The 16630-nt window shown below is 43.9% G+C and overlaps 1 protein-coding gene and 2 long non-coding RNA genes across 13 annotated transcripts in view; 1 reads left to right on the top strand and 2 right to left on the bottom strand.

The window, feature by feature from the left end:
* Window positions 1–5222: 5222 nt before the first annotated feature.
* On the bottom strand, window positions 5223–6374 carry LOC138925408 (uncharacterized). The gene is made up of 2 exons (XR_011441523.1): window positions 6189–6374; window positions 5223–5531 (listed from the first exon to the last, which is right to left on the bottom strand). It is a non-coding gene; the product is annotated as an uncharacterized lncRNA (long non-coding RNA).
* Window positions 6375–6972: 598 nt separating this feature from the next.
* On the bottom strand, window positions 6973–8481 carry LOC106780944 (uncharacterized). The gene is made up of 2 exons (XR_001377386.3): window positions 8051–8481; window positions 6973–7302 (listed from the first exon to the last, which is right to left on the bottom strand). It is a non-coding gene; the product is annotated as an uncharacterized lncRNA (long non-coding RNA).
* Window positions 8474–16630, top strand: part of SMAD2 (SMAD family member 2) — an 87245-nt gene continuing 79088 nt past the window's right edge. For 2 of the 11 annotated variants that reach the window (XM_023647768.2, XM_023647766.2), the window contains exon 1: window positions 8494–8843. The gene's annotated coding sequence lies outside the window, so the exon portion shown is untranslated. Of the gene's footprint in view, window positions 8899–9015; window positions 9250–16630 lie in introns of those variants that run through there. The other 9 variants (XM_070275644.1, XM_070275640.1, XM_023647765.2 and 6 more) reach the window with 8 other exon arrangements.

The following is a 16630-nucleotide window of genomic DNA, read 5'->3' as shown; positions in this document are numbered from 1 at the left end:
TCTTTAAACCTCTCCATATATCCTCTTTCCTAGAGCTCAAAAAGATCTCCATGTACATCCCTTGCATTAGATCACTTTGGTCAGTATGAGGCAAGAGGTAAATTCCCTTATTAGTTACTTTTTTGTTTCTTTATTGTTTCAAATGATAGGAACTCCACTCAAACTAGCTTAAGCAAAACAAAATTAAAGTTTTTACAAACGTTGTATTGAACTCGAATACTAACTGTAGAGAAGGCAGAGTAGATCTGGCTGTAGAGATGACTGACTCTTGGGAATCCAGTACTGCCAGGATCCTCTCTCCATCTTCTCTCTGCTTCTGTCTTTGTGTTGCCCTAGCTCCTTCTTTCTCTCTGTGGGGCAGTGTAAGTAGCCATAGGCAGCTGCAGCCTTCCAGCCTCACAACCAAAGAGGAAAGAGAGCCCTTCTTCAGTGGATCAAGTTATAATAAGCCTCAGGATGAGTTGACTGGTGTGGTTTGGATCATGTGTCTGTCTGTGGACCTCTACTAACATTGATGAGGTACTTAATATGTACCAAGTTCTGTACTAGCAACTTTATGTGGATTATATAATTTAACCTGCAGAATAACCCTATGGGAGAGCTAGAAGGCAAATAAAAAATAATCATTCTTCATAGGTGATTTTGCCCTTGGCCTTGGCCTCTCAGTTCCCTGGTCCTTTACCCGTAATAATCTTATCCTCCACGCAAACAAGTCATAAATTCCCATGGTCATACTATAAACTTCGTCTTCATCAATAACTGCATAATCCCAATTTCGTGTGTCCCACTCTCTAATCACTACTTCCAGTACCCTGACTCTAACATTCTTTGACCTCATTGGGTCCTCCAATCGATTGATCTGTCACCTTTCACTGTCTATCAACCCTCCCTTTCCCCCACCCCCATCATCATGTCCCTAATTTTCTCCTTACTGGCTTAAAAACTATGGTTCATCACTGTCCTAGTTTGGTTCCCTCAGAAGTTGACCCTGAGACAAGGATTTGAGTGCAAGTAGTTAATTTGGAAGGTGATTCCAGGGAGTGTTGGTAGGGGTGTGGGGAAGTCAGACAGGGAAGAGAAGGAAGTGGATAAAGGGCATTTATGGAGCAGGCGTGCAGAACACTCTTCAGGTTATTCACCCCTCAGAGGCAAGGAAACTGGGGTACCCATCCATCATTGGCTGAAGATTACTCCTGGGGGTACTGACTTCGCAGCACATCTGGCCTGCCCAGAACTATAGGCCAACAGGAAGCCCTCAGACGGAGAGCTGCAGGTACTTTGCTTAAAAGGCCAATATTTGCATACAGAAGTCAAAAACCGTCAGCTCCTTACTTTCCCAGCCCTGTCTGCAACTAGAGGAAGGAACACACGCTAAACTTAGTAAACCTGATGGATCTGCCCCAGGCTTCAAAGAGGGAGCTCTAGTAATGCAAAGTAAGTTTGACGGGGAATCCATTCTGGTGGCAATAACAGGCTCTGCAGTGACATCTGGTTTCCAGGAGCAACAGTACTGGTAGTGCTGGTGGTAGGTGGTACTAGTGTCCAGCATCACTGAACTGGGAGTGTAAGCTCAGGTATCGTGTGTTGAATGATTGTGGCAGCAATGGTCACCTCCCTCAACATGCTGTGCTGTGATCTTGGCTAAGATCCTAGCTGCTGCCCAGGCTTCCTTGTTCTTGCTTATCATCTGAGCCTATTTCTTCACCTTCCTGTCAATTGAGTTAGCCACCCAATATGCTTTCACAAATTCCCTTTCTTCTTAAGTCAGCAATGTCAGTTTCTTCTGTTGCCTGCAATTAAGAAAACTGAGTGTTATAATGAATACTGGATGGGTGGGTGGCTAGCTGGAAGGATCAGTGAATGAATGGGGCCACGTGGAAACACAGTTTCCAAGTATGAGTAGAGGTTCACCAGACACAAATACATTCTCAGCAGAACAGAATGCACAACACAGGCACTGAGGAATGAGAAAGCATGGTGCACTGGGAAAACTGTGAGGAATTTAGTCTGGCTGGGGTATAATGAGCAAGGTGAGGAGTGGTGAGGTGTTAAGCTAAACAGACTAGCCTGGGACAGATTTTGAAGGATGAAGGTTATGCTAAAGAGTCCTTATTCTATCCTGAAAAAGGAAGAAAAAGGAAAACTATCAATTTAATCAAGATAGTGATATTAGCGTATTTGCATTTAGAAAATATGCTAAAGAAAAAGAAAAGTCTGGGACTGGCCCTGCGGAGTAGCAGTTAAGTTCGGCATGCTTTGCTTTAGCGGCCTGGGTTTGCAGGTTTGGATCCCAGGCACAGACCCACACCACTTGTCAGCCATGCTGTGGCAGTAACCCACATACAAAAGAGAGGAAGATTGGCACAGACGTTAGCTCAGAGATAATCTCCGTCAAGCAAAAAAAAAAGAGGAAGACTGGCGACCAATGTTAGCTCAGGGCGAATCTTCCTTAGTGAAAAAAAAAAAAGGAAAAGAAAAAAAAAGGAAAATTCTGGCAGCAGGGAGAAGAATGGATTGGAGGGGAGCAAGACCAGAGACAGGAAGACCAGTTAAGGAGCTATAGCAATAATTCCAATGAAAGATGATGAAGGTCTGAATCAAGGCAGTGAGCTTGGAGAGGAGGCATTGGATCTGAGCTATATTAAGGAGGTAGAGCTAAGAGGAATTTCGTCTGAATTTTGATATATAGGCATCAAGGAAGATCACAGATGACTCCAAGGTTTCAGCTTAAATAAGTCAATAGATGATGATGCTATTTATGCACGCATTCACGCATTCAACAAAAGTTTAATTAGCACTTATTGTATGAGGTCCTGGGTACAATGCAGTGAGTAAACAAACCTGGTCCTACTGTTGTGGTGGTAACAATTACCCTTATCAGGCTCTGTTACGTGTCTTCTCAGATTTTCTGGGCCTCTTGCTCTGCATCAGCTGCCACCATGAGCAACTTAGTTAATTAAGTCCCTTATGGTTTGATTGTCCGAGGCTGACCAGCCACATACCCACAGTTTCCCCCCACCACTTCTCCAGGGCAGGGTACCTGGCTTCCGAATGGCTATTACAGAACATGGATAATACAACTGGGAAGTATGGGAAAGTTAGCTCCCTGTAGGATGAGCTTTGACCAACAGGAGACAGGAAACTTGAAGATAAAACTCCTCCCTCCCTCAGATTGTTCCAAGGCATGATTTCTCCATAATGTCTGTCTGGAGATGTCCTGTATGGCCAAATGTTCGCACCTGTCCAGAGACTGGCTGTCTCTCTTCAAGGTTATCCTGAAGTAGTGTTTAGCACAGAAATCCATCAGTATGCATTGCTCCCCATTCTTCCTTGCCTTTTCCCTCACTGTTGCTGTCCTGGGATAATACCTCCTAAATAAAGCATCAGCACTTAATCTTGTATCAGGCTCTGTTTTCTGGGGAACCGGGCTAAGACACATCCAGGTAAGAAAATAGAAAGAGATGATGAATTTGAGTGAACTTGAGTAAAACTTATCCATCCATTCAAAAATATTGAGTGCCTCATGTAGGTATGAACTAGGGATACCATGGTGAACAAAACAGACCTGTTTCCTGCCTTGTAGAACTTACATTCAGCGGGGAGAGGTGACAAATGGTAAATCAGTAAAGAAATAAATGGGCATGGTGATTCCATATAGTGCTAAGAGTTTTGAAGAAAAATTTTAAAAGGTGATATGATAGTGTGACTGGTGTGTGGGGGGCGGCTAATCTAGACTGAGTGGTCAAAAGAACAGAGAATAGGTACAAGAAAAAGCTTTCTCCCGAAGGAGGAGGAGATCTTTCCCAGGAAGAGGCTGGAAGGACAGATCTGGAGACAGACATGTTTGTGTAGTGTTGGGGGTTTAGGTGTTGATAGGAAATTTGCCCCATTTTCACTGTGAAATAGTTGGTCAGGACACATGCGTACAAAATAACAGAACAGGGAGATTGACGAGAGTACCAAAGGCAGGGGTGAGGGTGCAAACTAGGGACAGGTGGAAGAGCAGTGGGCAGTCAGAGCAGAAAAGGTAGACACTAGGTTTATAATCCCTGGCACTAAGTGGCCATAGGACTTTGGAGAAACCTGGGCCTCGGTTTCCTTAGCTACAAAATAAGAGCACTGATCAGGATCCAGGATTGTATGCAGGGAAGGAGGAGCAGATATGAAATTTCTACATAGCTATATAATTTATTTCTTGAAATCCACCATTAAGGGCTTTAGGACCCAATAGGAATTGGCTCTCACCCACCATTCATTACATTCTGGCCACTCGTCAGCTAACACAATTGACAGACTCCTTCAGCAAAATGTCTTTTTCATAGCTGAGGACTGTTTATGGTAAGGACAAACAATTGGGGCTCATTAATTCAATCATTAGGACACTGATTATGCATCTATTGTCTACTCTAGTCAGTTATGTTAAATAAGCTCTTCAGTCTTCATCAGAGCAATTATGCTAATACGCTTGAAATGTTCCCAGAGTATTATACCTTCATACACTTACCCTGCCTAGGAGCACCCTGGTCCAGTCAATATTGTCACACACAGACAATTACAATCAAGGCATAAGGCCCTATTGTTGACAGATGACTAACAAATTATCTCCCCTTACATGAGAACTTTAAACAACTTCTACGTTGTTCTTTCAGGGTTTAGACATTGGCCCCTGTTTAGTTCTTTTGCAAAATATGTAGATGTCAGATAATGTTTAAATGGCTTTATGGGAGTACTCTGAAATTGTCTTGCAATTTTCCAAGTAATATTTGAACAATCATTGGATTAGCTATCTAATAATCAATTGATCCACTGATTATTTATGTCTTTAAATGTATGGACAAGCAATATAATATTAATTATCAGATGCCTGGAGAATCATGAGAAATATAACTTGTTTTCACCAAATATTTTTCTCTCAACCACAGCCCACTTCTCTCTCAATCTCCTTCTCTCTTTAAATCTAAAAAACCCTACTTGTATGTCTTGTTTTCCTAAGTAATTTTGGCCATAAGAATTTTCCACCATGATCAACTAATGCTTTTATGACAGGCACATAACAGATACCTGATAAACACCTGGACACTTCTTTTTTCTTGTGCATACTTTATTCTTGTCTCCAGTATTTCCCATCAGATGTTAAATGATTTTTAATAAAAACCAGCCTGTGAATAAGGACTTTGTGCGTGTGTAGATGCAAGGTGTACACATCTTCAATGTAAAGTTCCTTTAAAACGTGAAATTTCATTGTAGTGAGATAAAAACCCAGCAGGTGTTGGATTTCTTCATTATCATTTACAACAAAAATAACCCCACACATTTGTTCTTTACAATTTTTACCTAGGTTATCTCATTTAAACAGTATCTTTTCAGTTGCAAATAACTGGATTTTTCAGATGTAGTAATGCTCACGGCAACTTAGTTCCACCAGGATGAGCAACTATAGAGACTGGATGTTGACAAGATGCTCCACAGCTGTACTGAGGGCAAACACAAACTGGAAGGATGGGGCAGAGCAGGGTAGAATGCTTGCAGACCTAAGATACACATATTTTTCTGCTATACAAATGCTCTATTTCACCTTTCTTCAATTACTTAGTATTTTTTATCTTAGGGTGTGGGGAGACGACTGAGAACAAGATGCTGTCCTTGTCCTTCAGGAATTTACAATCTCAATGAGGAGACAAAACATGTACACATGAAAAGTTAAAAAAAAAATGCTGAAGACTAAACTAACAGATCAAGACACTAATCAAAGTGAAGTCATGGTATGTAAATCACTCTGACCATGAGAGAAAATTCATAGGTGAGTGATATCCTTTGGGCTGGGGTAACTGGGAAGGGCTTTACAGATTTATCAGAAAGGAGAGGGAACATGAGTTGCAACTTTTGAAAAATTAATACATGGATATATTTTTAAAAAAAATTAAAACTACATAAGAATTAATGATGAAATTTAAGTTTTCCACTCATGACTCCAGGGTTCTTTGTCCAGAAGCAACCTCTGTTATCATCTTTCGTACGCTTTCCAGTACATTTCACTACTTTTAAATGGGTTCTGAATTGGCTTTGATTTAATTGATTTTGCAGTGTTACACGTAATGCAGGGTTAAACTTGGTGTCTCTCCACATAAAAATAAGACTCACTCAATATAATTTATACAATAGGGACTGACTGATAGGTCTTGAGGTACCTTAGTGGATTTCCAAGTTGATTGTTGCCACGGCAATCCATGCTCCATCTGCCGTCAGTTTCTGTCTTGACCCACTTTGGTTCAGATGCATTTCCACGGTAGGCACGCTCTGGTTCCTAAGCCCTTTGGGGACGGCACTGGGAGCCCTCCTCCCCTTTCCTCAATCCTACAGATCCCGGAAGGCTTCTAAATGGAAGGGTTAGGGACTCAAAGTCTGACACTTTGGAGAGATGGTCTAACTTAGACTTAAGCATATTATCCACCACATTAGTGTATCCCTCAAAGCACCTAACTCCCATACTGGGGAGCAGATTCTTCTGGAATTCCAGCTAGCTCTGCTTCAGTTTCTATTCCCACTCACCCACATGGACACCCAACTGCACACCCTGGTCACGTAGGAGAAAATATTTTTGTGACCCAGGGTAGTTTTTTATAGGCCATTTCATATTAAAACTGTTGACTTGTGGTAGCAGGAAGAAGGAGCAAAAACCAAAAACAGCCTTCCTACTTCTAAATCAAACAGCCTTTGCCTTAGACCATCCTCCTGGTGACTCTGGGAAGTGGAAACAGAAGCCTTGGGAGGTGTAACAGCTCCACCAATTGGCTTCCTGGGTCTCCTTCACAAGCTATTTTTAAAAAGCGGTGAGTGGAGCTGCCTCTAAGCTGACAATGGAAGAAATTACCTTGGAGGTCAACTCTTGAAGGAAGAATTTCTGCCCAGTAGGTTCATGTTAGCGTAAATGTACACAGGCAACAGAAGGCAAGAAAGGATCACGATTATTGATTTTAACTTCAAAGCCCTGTGCTATTCACTTATTTATTACTTAATCATCACACAACTGTATTTAAGCGGCTATCATTACAGGTGAGTTCCATTTGCCAATGCCCACAGATTCGGAACAGAGCTGCACTCAAAACTACACAATCTGCCTAACTGCAGGGTTCACGCTTCATCACCACCTTTCGATGAGAAACGTACTTCCATGTTTGAGAGACGGCTGGAAATGAGAGATGTTGAAAGGAAATCTGGAAAACCCGTAAGACTCAGAGGATGGCTAAATCCGTCTCTCTCCAGGTCCATCTGAAGGCACCGTTCTCGGGGAGGCCTTCCTTTCTGAAAAGAAAGAGGATATTTCAAGAACTCTTACTGTTCGAAATGGTCATTTGGTACTTCCTGCTCACTGGTTTGTATTGCTAGTGCAGCCTTCTCACTTGTTCATCTTGAGTCCCCAAATAAATCCATGCAGTAAGGAGTACACGAGAGTGAGTGCTGGCCAGGGAGCCAAGGAAACTGTGTTCTAGTCTTGCCTCTGCCACCAACTACCTGGGTGCGACCTAAGTTTCTTTTCCACTTCAGTTCTATGATGCTCCTTGAATAACACAGGAGGTGCTTAATAAATACGTGATGTGATCACTTGAGTTCAATATTTCAGCAGAGGCTTGGGTGCCGGTAAGGTAAAAGCGACAAGGTTACCCGAGTGTAATCACGCCCCCACCAACTTCGGGCAGCCAGCAGATTAGGGCCTTGGAGCGCAGACGTGGGACGCCGGGGCCTAAGAACACCGCCAGAACAGTGGAGAAATGAAGGGGAAGGGAAGATAACCCAGCAATCACGGGGCATCGTGCCAGGCGCTTATCTTTTAGACTTCGCAAGGACCATCAGAGCATGCATTATTAACACCATTTGATAGAACCAAGATTCCGCTTAAACAAAAATACCTGGCATCCCCTCCCCTGGCCCTAATACCCGTAAGAGATCCCCGCCCTGGGCTTATTTACTTCTCGGACCTCGCCCCCATTTACCACCACCAAGGCCCCGCCCACTCATTCGCAGACGGGCGCGCCCAGGGTGGGTCGGGTACCCCGGCTCGTCCAGTCCTCCGGGCGGCCCCCGGGCCTCCCCAGGGGATGAGCACGTGTTCACGCCGGGCTGGACTGCGGAAGGTGGACCAGGCGGCGGCCCCCAACAGGCCCCACCCAACGGCGCTGACCGGGGAGGGGGCCCGGGGCCGAGGCAACGAGGGACGGCCGGTCGCCAGCGCGGCAGGTTACGTGCCTTCCCCTCCCTTCCCAGAGCCTCTGGTGGAGCGCGCCGGAGAAGAAGTCAACCGAAACCGCGGGCGTCCCACCCCGCCTCGTCTTCGGCCGCCGGGCCGCCCGCCCGGCAGCGCCTCGCCTCACGCTCTACGGGGGAGGCGGGACCAATCAGCGAGCGACGTCTCCCTTCCGATTCGAGGCCCTCGACGCGCGGCTCACACCCCGAGCACCCCGCGCGCTGATTGGCTGCGCGCGCCGCCGGTCCGGCGGGAGGGCGGGGCGGGCCGAAGGGAAAGGAGGTGGGGAGGTACTGGCCCGCCACTCTCCTAGCCTCGCTCGCGCCCTGGCCCTTCCCGGGCGCTCGGCCTCTTTCCTTCCCTCCTCCGCTCGCCCCGTCTTCCGTGAGTGCCGAGCGCTGCGCTCGGCCGGCGTGCCTCGCGCCCTAACGGGCGGCCGGGGGCGCCAATCAGCAGGCGGCAGGGTGCCAGCCCCGGGGCTGCGCCGGCGAATCGGCTGGGCTCGCGGCCCGGGGTGGGAGGCGGGTCTACCGCGCGGCCGCGGCGGCGGAGGAGCAGCTCCCAGCCAGCAGCCAGCGAGCGCCGAGCGAGGCGCCCGGAGGTGGGTGCGCCGCGCCGCTGTGGCGGGCGGCGGAGGGCGCAGGGCGGAAGCGGAGGTGGGCCGGCGGGCGCGGCGGGGGCGGCCCGGCGTCCGGGCGGCCCGGGAGGTGGGGGTGCGGGCGCGCGCCCGAGGGGAGGAGGGGCGGCGGCGGCGGGACGCGCGTCCCCACCCCCTCCTTCCCGCGGGCGGCGGCCGGGCCCGCGCCCCCTCCCCGCGCGCCGGGGCGGCCGGCCGGGCCCTGGCTGGGGGGCGGGGCGGCCGGGCGGCCGCGAGAGTGTTTTCAGTTCCGCCTCCCATCGCCCATTCCCCTGTCCCCTCCCAGCCCCTCATCCCATTCGGAAGAGGAAGGAACAAAAGGTCCCGGACCCCCGGCTCTGACGGGGCGGGCCCCGGAGCCGCGGTCCAGGTAAAGCCGGGCGCCCGGCGGGCCCCGGGGCGTGTTTGTGTTGGGCTCGGTCGCCGCGTCACATGGCCCCGGGCTGGGGGCTGGGGTGTGGCGAGGTCGGGGCTGCGGGAGCCCGGCCCCGGGGCGCGGAGCGGCGGGTCGGAGGAAGGGGTCGGCGGCCAGAGCTGCCCGGCCGGCCGGCCCGGGGCGGGGGCCCTTTCCCTCCGCGGCCGACGCGCTTGGTAGTTGGTGGTTGTGATTTCCAGAGCCGGAGGGACGGAGCTCTTGTTTCAGGAGTTGTTGGGGAGCCGTGTTAGCCCCGTGCGATACTTTGCTTCCACTTTTGTTTTTTTTTCCTGGTCGTGTAACCTTTGTTAACCGTGTAGTCTCGGGGTCCCGATTGCTCGTGTGTGCTCTGCACAGACACGCACAACGGCTGGTGCTCGGTCGGGAGTCTTCTCTGCTCACTTGTGAAAGTTGCTCCGTGAGTGGAGCCTATTAGTTTTTATCACACGCCTTTGGAAAGCACGCTAATGGATTTCACGTATCTCAGACTTGCTTTTCAAATTTGCAACTTTAATAGTTCTCTCCTGGGGGATGCTGTCCTGGGGTTGGGTATTTTTGTGTTTTACTTACTTAACCCGTATGCGGTTGTGGTTTCCTTTTGATCCTAAACAAAAGAAAAACATACCTAGGTTGGTTTGGTTATTCCTTCCTCTTGACCCTGTAAAAGCGAAATACTACCGGTTTGTTGTGAACCAAGCCTTTATTTAAGAAAACATCTTCAGGTGAAACGCATTTGGGAGTAGCGTTTTCTGTCAGCCGTGTCTTATTTGTTACAGTTTGGAGTATGCTAAATTTTGGTGTTGTAAACTTTTAAAACCACACATGTCAAGTAATTGTTAATGAATAAAGAAATGATCTCGCAAACTTATTTGGAGTGATTCCATCTTTCTAAAAATGGTCCCTGAAATTTGAATTAATTTCCAGAATTCTGAGTGGTTGTGTAATCTTAGTTCCTTTTCAGTTTCTCTCTTCTGATTTCATATGCGTTGAACCTGTACTACAGATTGTAAGGATATTTTTCTTGAGACTAAAAAGATGATAAATTTGCTGTTAGTACCCTGAAAGTACATTTGCTATTATTCTAGTTTTGACCCCCTTTTAAAAAAATTTTCTTTACGTAGAAGTTTAAGTCAAATAGTTGGATGAAATTTGAGGATTTTTAGCGGGAATAAATAAGTGAAGCAGATATAACAGAGCTGGGAGAAATAACGTAAAATAGATTTCATAAATGTATCGTAGTTTGAGGATTTTTTTCACTTGCTTTAAAAAAAAACAAACCATACAGGATATTGATAGAATTTTCTCCACCAAAAGGTCATTTAGCAGACATTTATATTAAACTCAGTAACGCTGATTTTATTTTTAAAGTTCTTTAATTTTTGCCATAAAGTTAGTTGTGGTGGTAAATAAGAATAGTTCAAGTCTGTGGGCATTTGTAAGGTAAGTGCCCCCTTATACTCTTAATGTCAAAATTAATTGAGTTTAAAGTAGGTCATTGACCAATGTTAATTAATGTAATATGATTGGAAACATCTTTTTCTGGGCTTTAGTAAGGAATTGCTCTTAGAGCTTGGTTTTTATACTTTGTAGCTATGTCTTCCAAAGTGATTTCGGGTTATAGGTGTTAAACAAAAGTTTGGTTTTTCAGGGTTGTAACTTACCTGTACTTACTCTAAGTGGTTAAATCTCGACACAATCTGTAAGGTTCATGAAATAATAGTCTTGTAAGAAACTGTACAGGGCAATTTCCTGTTGTTTGTGGCTTGTCAGGCTTGGTATGTGTTTTAACTCTTAAGAATTTGGGGATGGTTTTGTATATTTCAGCAGAAATTCCCTTTAATAGGAACAAAGGTTGTTTCTGCTTCAAGATGGCAAAAGGTCCCCTTTTCATTTTCATATTGTAAATACTGGAATCGTGTTGCTATAATCTTGTTACTTCACAATGGGGAAAAACACATGAGTGAAGAACACTCTAGCTGCATAACCTGCTGATGAAAGACCTATTGAATTTTTACATTTTGCAAATATTTTCAGTTTTGGCTTTGTAAAGGTCTGAAAGCTCTCCTTATTCTTGTTTGGTTTTGATTCTGTTGGTTTTGTACTTTGGGATTCCAAAGGCCTCATTTTGTAGCAGCTTTTTTATACAGGTGTTTTTGTAATGCATATAAAAGCTGTATTTAGTGCAGTCTGGCAGATGGAGGTTTATTCATATTCTTGGGACAAGAGTCATTTTTAGAGGATGGAGAAGGGCATGTCTTTTAGATTCCTTGTCTTTTGATGGGAGTAGAGGAGCCATTTTTAAGCTCTTAGTTTCTGTAAGAGGAAAGATGTTTTCCACTAAGTATTGCAAGGGTATGTTAGAAAATGTGAAATGTAAAGATTTCAAAACCAATTCAGGAGAGGGTATGCATTTAGTCAACAAATAACTTCTATTTATTGAATAAGTTGCATTTATTCATCCAAAAAGCCTTTGCTGTGAGAGGCCCTGGACTAGGCAATAAAATATGTGACAGGGAACAAGTATACCCCCGTTCCTTAATAGAATTAGAAAAGTGGAGACTCCTCATTTCTCCTGCCCTGTCTTCCAATGTTTAGAGTAAGAAAATCATGTTAGTGTGTATCTTGAGGGAGCTGGTAATACATTACTGAGCCAGTTCCTAAAGTGTGCTTCCATTGCTTTCTGTCAGATGTAGAGGACAGTGTCACTGGGAACGATCACTGTATTTTGGGAGGGAACTTGTCACCATTTTTGCACACTCTCTACAGATTAAAGATGTGGCCAGTCTTTCAGAAATGCGTTTCTTGCCGAACAGATGAACACTTGTAGAGCTAAGCTTAATTTGGCCTTAGTTTGATTATTCATTGTCCTTTAACTAGAGAAACTGATTAGGGAAAGAAAGCAAATCTGAGTCAGGTTCCAATGAAAGAATCAGAAATAAAGTGTGAAAACAGTTAGCTAAACCGGGATTAAGAATTGGGCCGTAATCTCGTGTAGCGGAAAGGCCATGCGTTTTGGAGTCAGAGACTAGGTTAATAGTCGGTTTCTCAGTTACTGTATTGGGCAAATTACTGAACTCCTGAGCCTTGGTGTTCTAAGTGAAAATGGAGGTATTCGTACCTACCTCTTAAGGTTGTTGCAAGGATTAAGTGACCATAATTCAAGTACCTAGAACATTGCCTCAGACATAAGGGTCCTCCCAGATGATCTCTTCTCTTCCTCTCTCCTAGTTTTGGCTTTCAGTTTTCTTTCTAATCTGGGTGATTTGCCTACACTCTTATCCTTGGCATATTATTAAATGCATTTGAGAACCAGACACTAAGCGCAAAAGGCTGAGGGTAGCCAAATTGTCCAAGTCCATACCTTAAAGCTCTCGTAGTCATGGGAGAGCCGTGGAGACTCTCAATCAGAAGCTGTTGGTGTTTATTTCAAATATTTCCAACAAGCAAAATTATCTGGCTTCTAAACCCAGAGTAGATTAGAAACAAGTAGATTGTGGGTAATGTGGGAGGTTAAGGGGAGTGTAGTGGGGGATGGGGTAAGAGGATGGGGAACTGTTAGCCTACTGTCTATTGTAAGAAAAAACAGATAACAGCCTGGTGAGGATAATAGAGATAATCTACAAGACACAAAAACAAATCAGAGCCCAGCTAGCATGTCTGGGACCATTCAGTGCAGGACCAGACCTGAAAGCATAGTAATGAATGTTCATCAATTAATTTAAATCGTGTTTGGGAAAAATCTTTTTAAGAGTGCTGTAATCTACGTAATATACTCTTAGTTTGTCATTCAGGATGATTAACAAGTGTTCTTAAAGGGGTAGAGCATTGTGCATATCAGATGACTTATTTCATGAAAGATCCACAGTACCTATTATGACCAAGATGTTTTTCATTGGTTTTGCCATTCAGAGAGCCACAATTCCAGACCGAAAAGCCTTTTGTGCTAGGCCAGTAGTAAAGAAAGGTGATCTAAATGGTGTGGCACCTCATACCACACCTTTCCTTCAGAGTAAGTCATTCTTTTTGTCACTCTCTGAGAGTGTCATGTAAAACTTCACTCAGGCTTTGACATAGAGTGTGCTAGAGATTTCTAGGACCGAACCAGTGTGGACAGCTAGTCTGTCTGTTAAGGGCTTCTTGCCTCTTATGTGTGACTTCTACCCAATATTAGCCTGAATGATTTTTGGGGGATCCTCTTCCTTCCTCCCTCAGAGTTACTTTCTCAACTGTCTACTCCATCAAATATTAATTGGTGACCCTGTAATATATAACCTTGGTTATTAAAAAAAAAAGGATTTTTTTTTTTTCTTTTTACCAATAGTACAAAAGTAATCCTTTTTTGTTTAAAAATCCACAGAGACCTATCGCTTGTCTCTCGTCAATTTTGATCATTTCTCTGGATTGACGTAATTGTGATGTATTCAGTAAGGAGATATTTGAATGCTGATTCTAGATATACATCTCAGGGGTAGCTCTCAGCTTCAATTTCTGTAATTTCATGTAGGGAGAATGTAATTTTGCCAAGCCAGGCTTTGGTTTGTCCAGATAGCCAGAAATATTAGGGTAATTCTGTGACTTACATACTTGTGTATTCTAGAGTGCGTGGGTCTCCTTTAGTTCAGTGGGTTCCTCTTAGATGTAACTGAGCCACGCTGATAGGACAGGTGCCTGGTGATTTACATCTGTTTTTAGGTTTGTACTCTTAAAACAGAAATCCTAAAGTGATTCATTCTTACTGAAATTTGTGAGTTTACTATGCAATTGTCACTAATTCTTCCAAGTAGTTCTGTAATTTTTCAAAATCTGGAATTACTTTGGCCTCAAGACCTAGAGCAGTGGAAAGTGAGTGTAGACTTTAGTTGCAGTCTGTTCAGTACACATGTCCAGTTTGCATCTGAAAAGCTGTATTTCCTTGAATAATCCACACTGCCCTCTCTCTCCCTCCTTTTCCTTCTAGGGGGAAGGGCGTAGTTTCAGGTTTAATGTATTTAGTTAGTAAGGAAGAATAATCTTGGGGGAGCCGCTGGAAGTTCATCAAGTTCATTACCTTGAGTCTTTTAATTCAAAAAAGACTCTTCTTCTGAGGAAGTAGCACCGTAAACGTGTGATTTTGTTATTTGCCTGTGTTTAAAGTATGTTTTCATACGCTGGTTCACCTTCTTCCAGAAATTCTATAAAGAGGTGATGGTTAAAGTCTTGTCAATATTAAGGAAATGTTCGCTCTTGGTCACATCTTTCATTGCAAGATGTGGAGTGGTGAATCTGATTTGCAAAGTTCGCAGAATAAACTTCTGTTAAATGGTGCAGTGCAAGCTGGGCCCATGAGCTTTCTCCCTTGATTTGAATAAACTATGGAAACTTTTTTGTAGGCTAGAGATGCTTTATCTGTGGCAGTGAATGCAAATTTGCCATGTTTAGACCAACCTTTTACTTCATAGACAGGTGGTTAGACTGTAGTTCATGTCAGCTGGCCAATTAAACTTTTCTTTATAAAATGTTTTAAGTATCAGAAGGGTCTAACTTTGTCCTTAGGTTTGTGTGTTGGCCGTTTCTACTCTAAACCAGTAGTTTTCAAACTTAAAGCATGCACACACACACACCTGTGCACACAACAGCAACCAGAAGGCTCTCAGAAAAAAAAGACAACATCATGCAGAATCTCAAAATATAAGGGGAATGAGCAGTTGCTGAAGCCCTGCCTGCTCAGTTTTCCTCTCATTCTTACCTCCAGGAAGCCTTGGATGCTCCACACGGGAATAACAGATCTTAGAGAAAAATCTTTGCTGTAGACCTGTGCTCTTCAATATAGTAGATGCTAGCCACATATGGCCACTTAGCACTTAAAATATGGCCACTGTGACTGGGGAAATGAATGTTAAATTTAATTTTAATCTAATAGAAAGTTCTGTTGGACACTGCTACTCTAGACTTGGCTTTGATTGCCCTTCTACACTCTGATGACTCTGCTGTGTGGGTGTAAGTTGCTGCTTCAGCAGAGGGTCAGGGCAGACTCTAGGAATCTGAAGGGCAGTTGGAGTACTGAATATTTGTGCTGATTTGAGCCTGGGCCTGTGAAGTCTCCTGATAGATGGATGCTTTTTTATAATCTGGGAATCATAAGCCTCCAGTATGTAAGTTTATGTTTACAAGCTGATTATGGAACTGTAGATTCCACACAACTCGTTAAAGGTGAAAGGAATATAACTCAAGTAAGGAACAGATCATCTCAGGGCCAGCCAATGTGGTGTAGTGGCTAAGTTTGCGTGCTCTACTTCGGTGGCTGAGGGTTTGCCAGTCTGCATCCTGGGCACGGACCTACACACTGCTCCTCAAGCCATGCTGTGACAGCATCCCACATAGAGGAACTGGAAGGACTTAAAACGAGGATATACAACTATGTCCTGGGGCTTTGGGGAGAAAAAAAAAAAAGAGGAAGATTGGCAACAGATGTTAACTCTGAGCCGATCTTCCTGACAAAAAAAGAGCAGATAGTGTCTTTACACACCAGTCCCTATATAATGTGGACTTTCACTGAACTAATGACCTACTTTTAGGGTTAAATTCAAGCTCTAGCATTAGGTTTTAACAGTCCATAAAATTGAACACATGAATGTTTCGTATTTGCTTTTGTTTAAAAGGGATGTTACCCATCGTTCTCCATGGGGCTAACTTAGTTTCTAATTGGCAGTGTCTTTTACTAGCTTACAACTTTGGAAAAAAGCATGGTTACAGTGAGAATTGAGAAATCTGTTTTTTTAAAAAATGTTTTTGTGTATTTTTATTCTTTTTAATGTTTTCTATTGTCCTGATTTTTTTTTTTTTTACTTAAAACACTTGTAAAAATCCAGGTTATAAGTAATCTGCTTTTTTCTCTACCTTTTGTGATACTTGTTTGAACACAGATTGCCAAAAATCTAAGTGCTATAAAATCTAGTGATTTTATACTATTTCCAGTGAGACCCTAGGTGTTCTTATCAGGCAGCACCATCACATTTCAAGTATTTTATGTTGAAATATCTAACTTGATTTTATTGTGAAATAAAAATTCATATAAGTATTTGGGGAATATTTTGTACTTGCATTTTGAGGATATTGAAATCTACATTTGCTTTCTATATTTAATCACTTCCGTTGTTCTAGACATGAACATTGTGAAGTGTTATTTGCCACTCTTTTTCATATTCCCCTTCCCACTGTCCTCTCAGAAATCATAGGTGAATTCTGAACTGCCAAGTTCAGCAGTTTTTTCCCCCCTCACTTTATGTTACTACTTTATTCAGCATTTGCCATTATTGACTATGCTTTATATAGATTTCTCGAAATCACACAAACAGAC

This window comes from Equus caballus, chromosome 8, assembly GCF_041296265.1.
Source record: "Equus caballus isolate H_3958 breed thoroughbred chromosome 8, TB-T2T, whole genome shotgun sequence".
Classification (NCBI taxonomy): Eukaryota; Metazoa; Chordata; class Mammalia; order Perissodactyla; family Equidae; genus Equus; species Equus caballus.
Note: the sequence above shows the minus strand (reverse complement) of the source record. Positions and strands in the feature narration are given on the sequence as shown.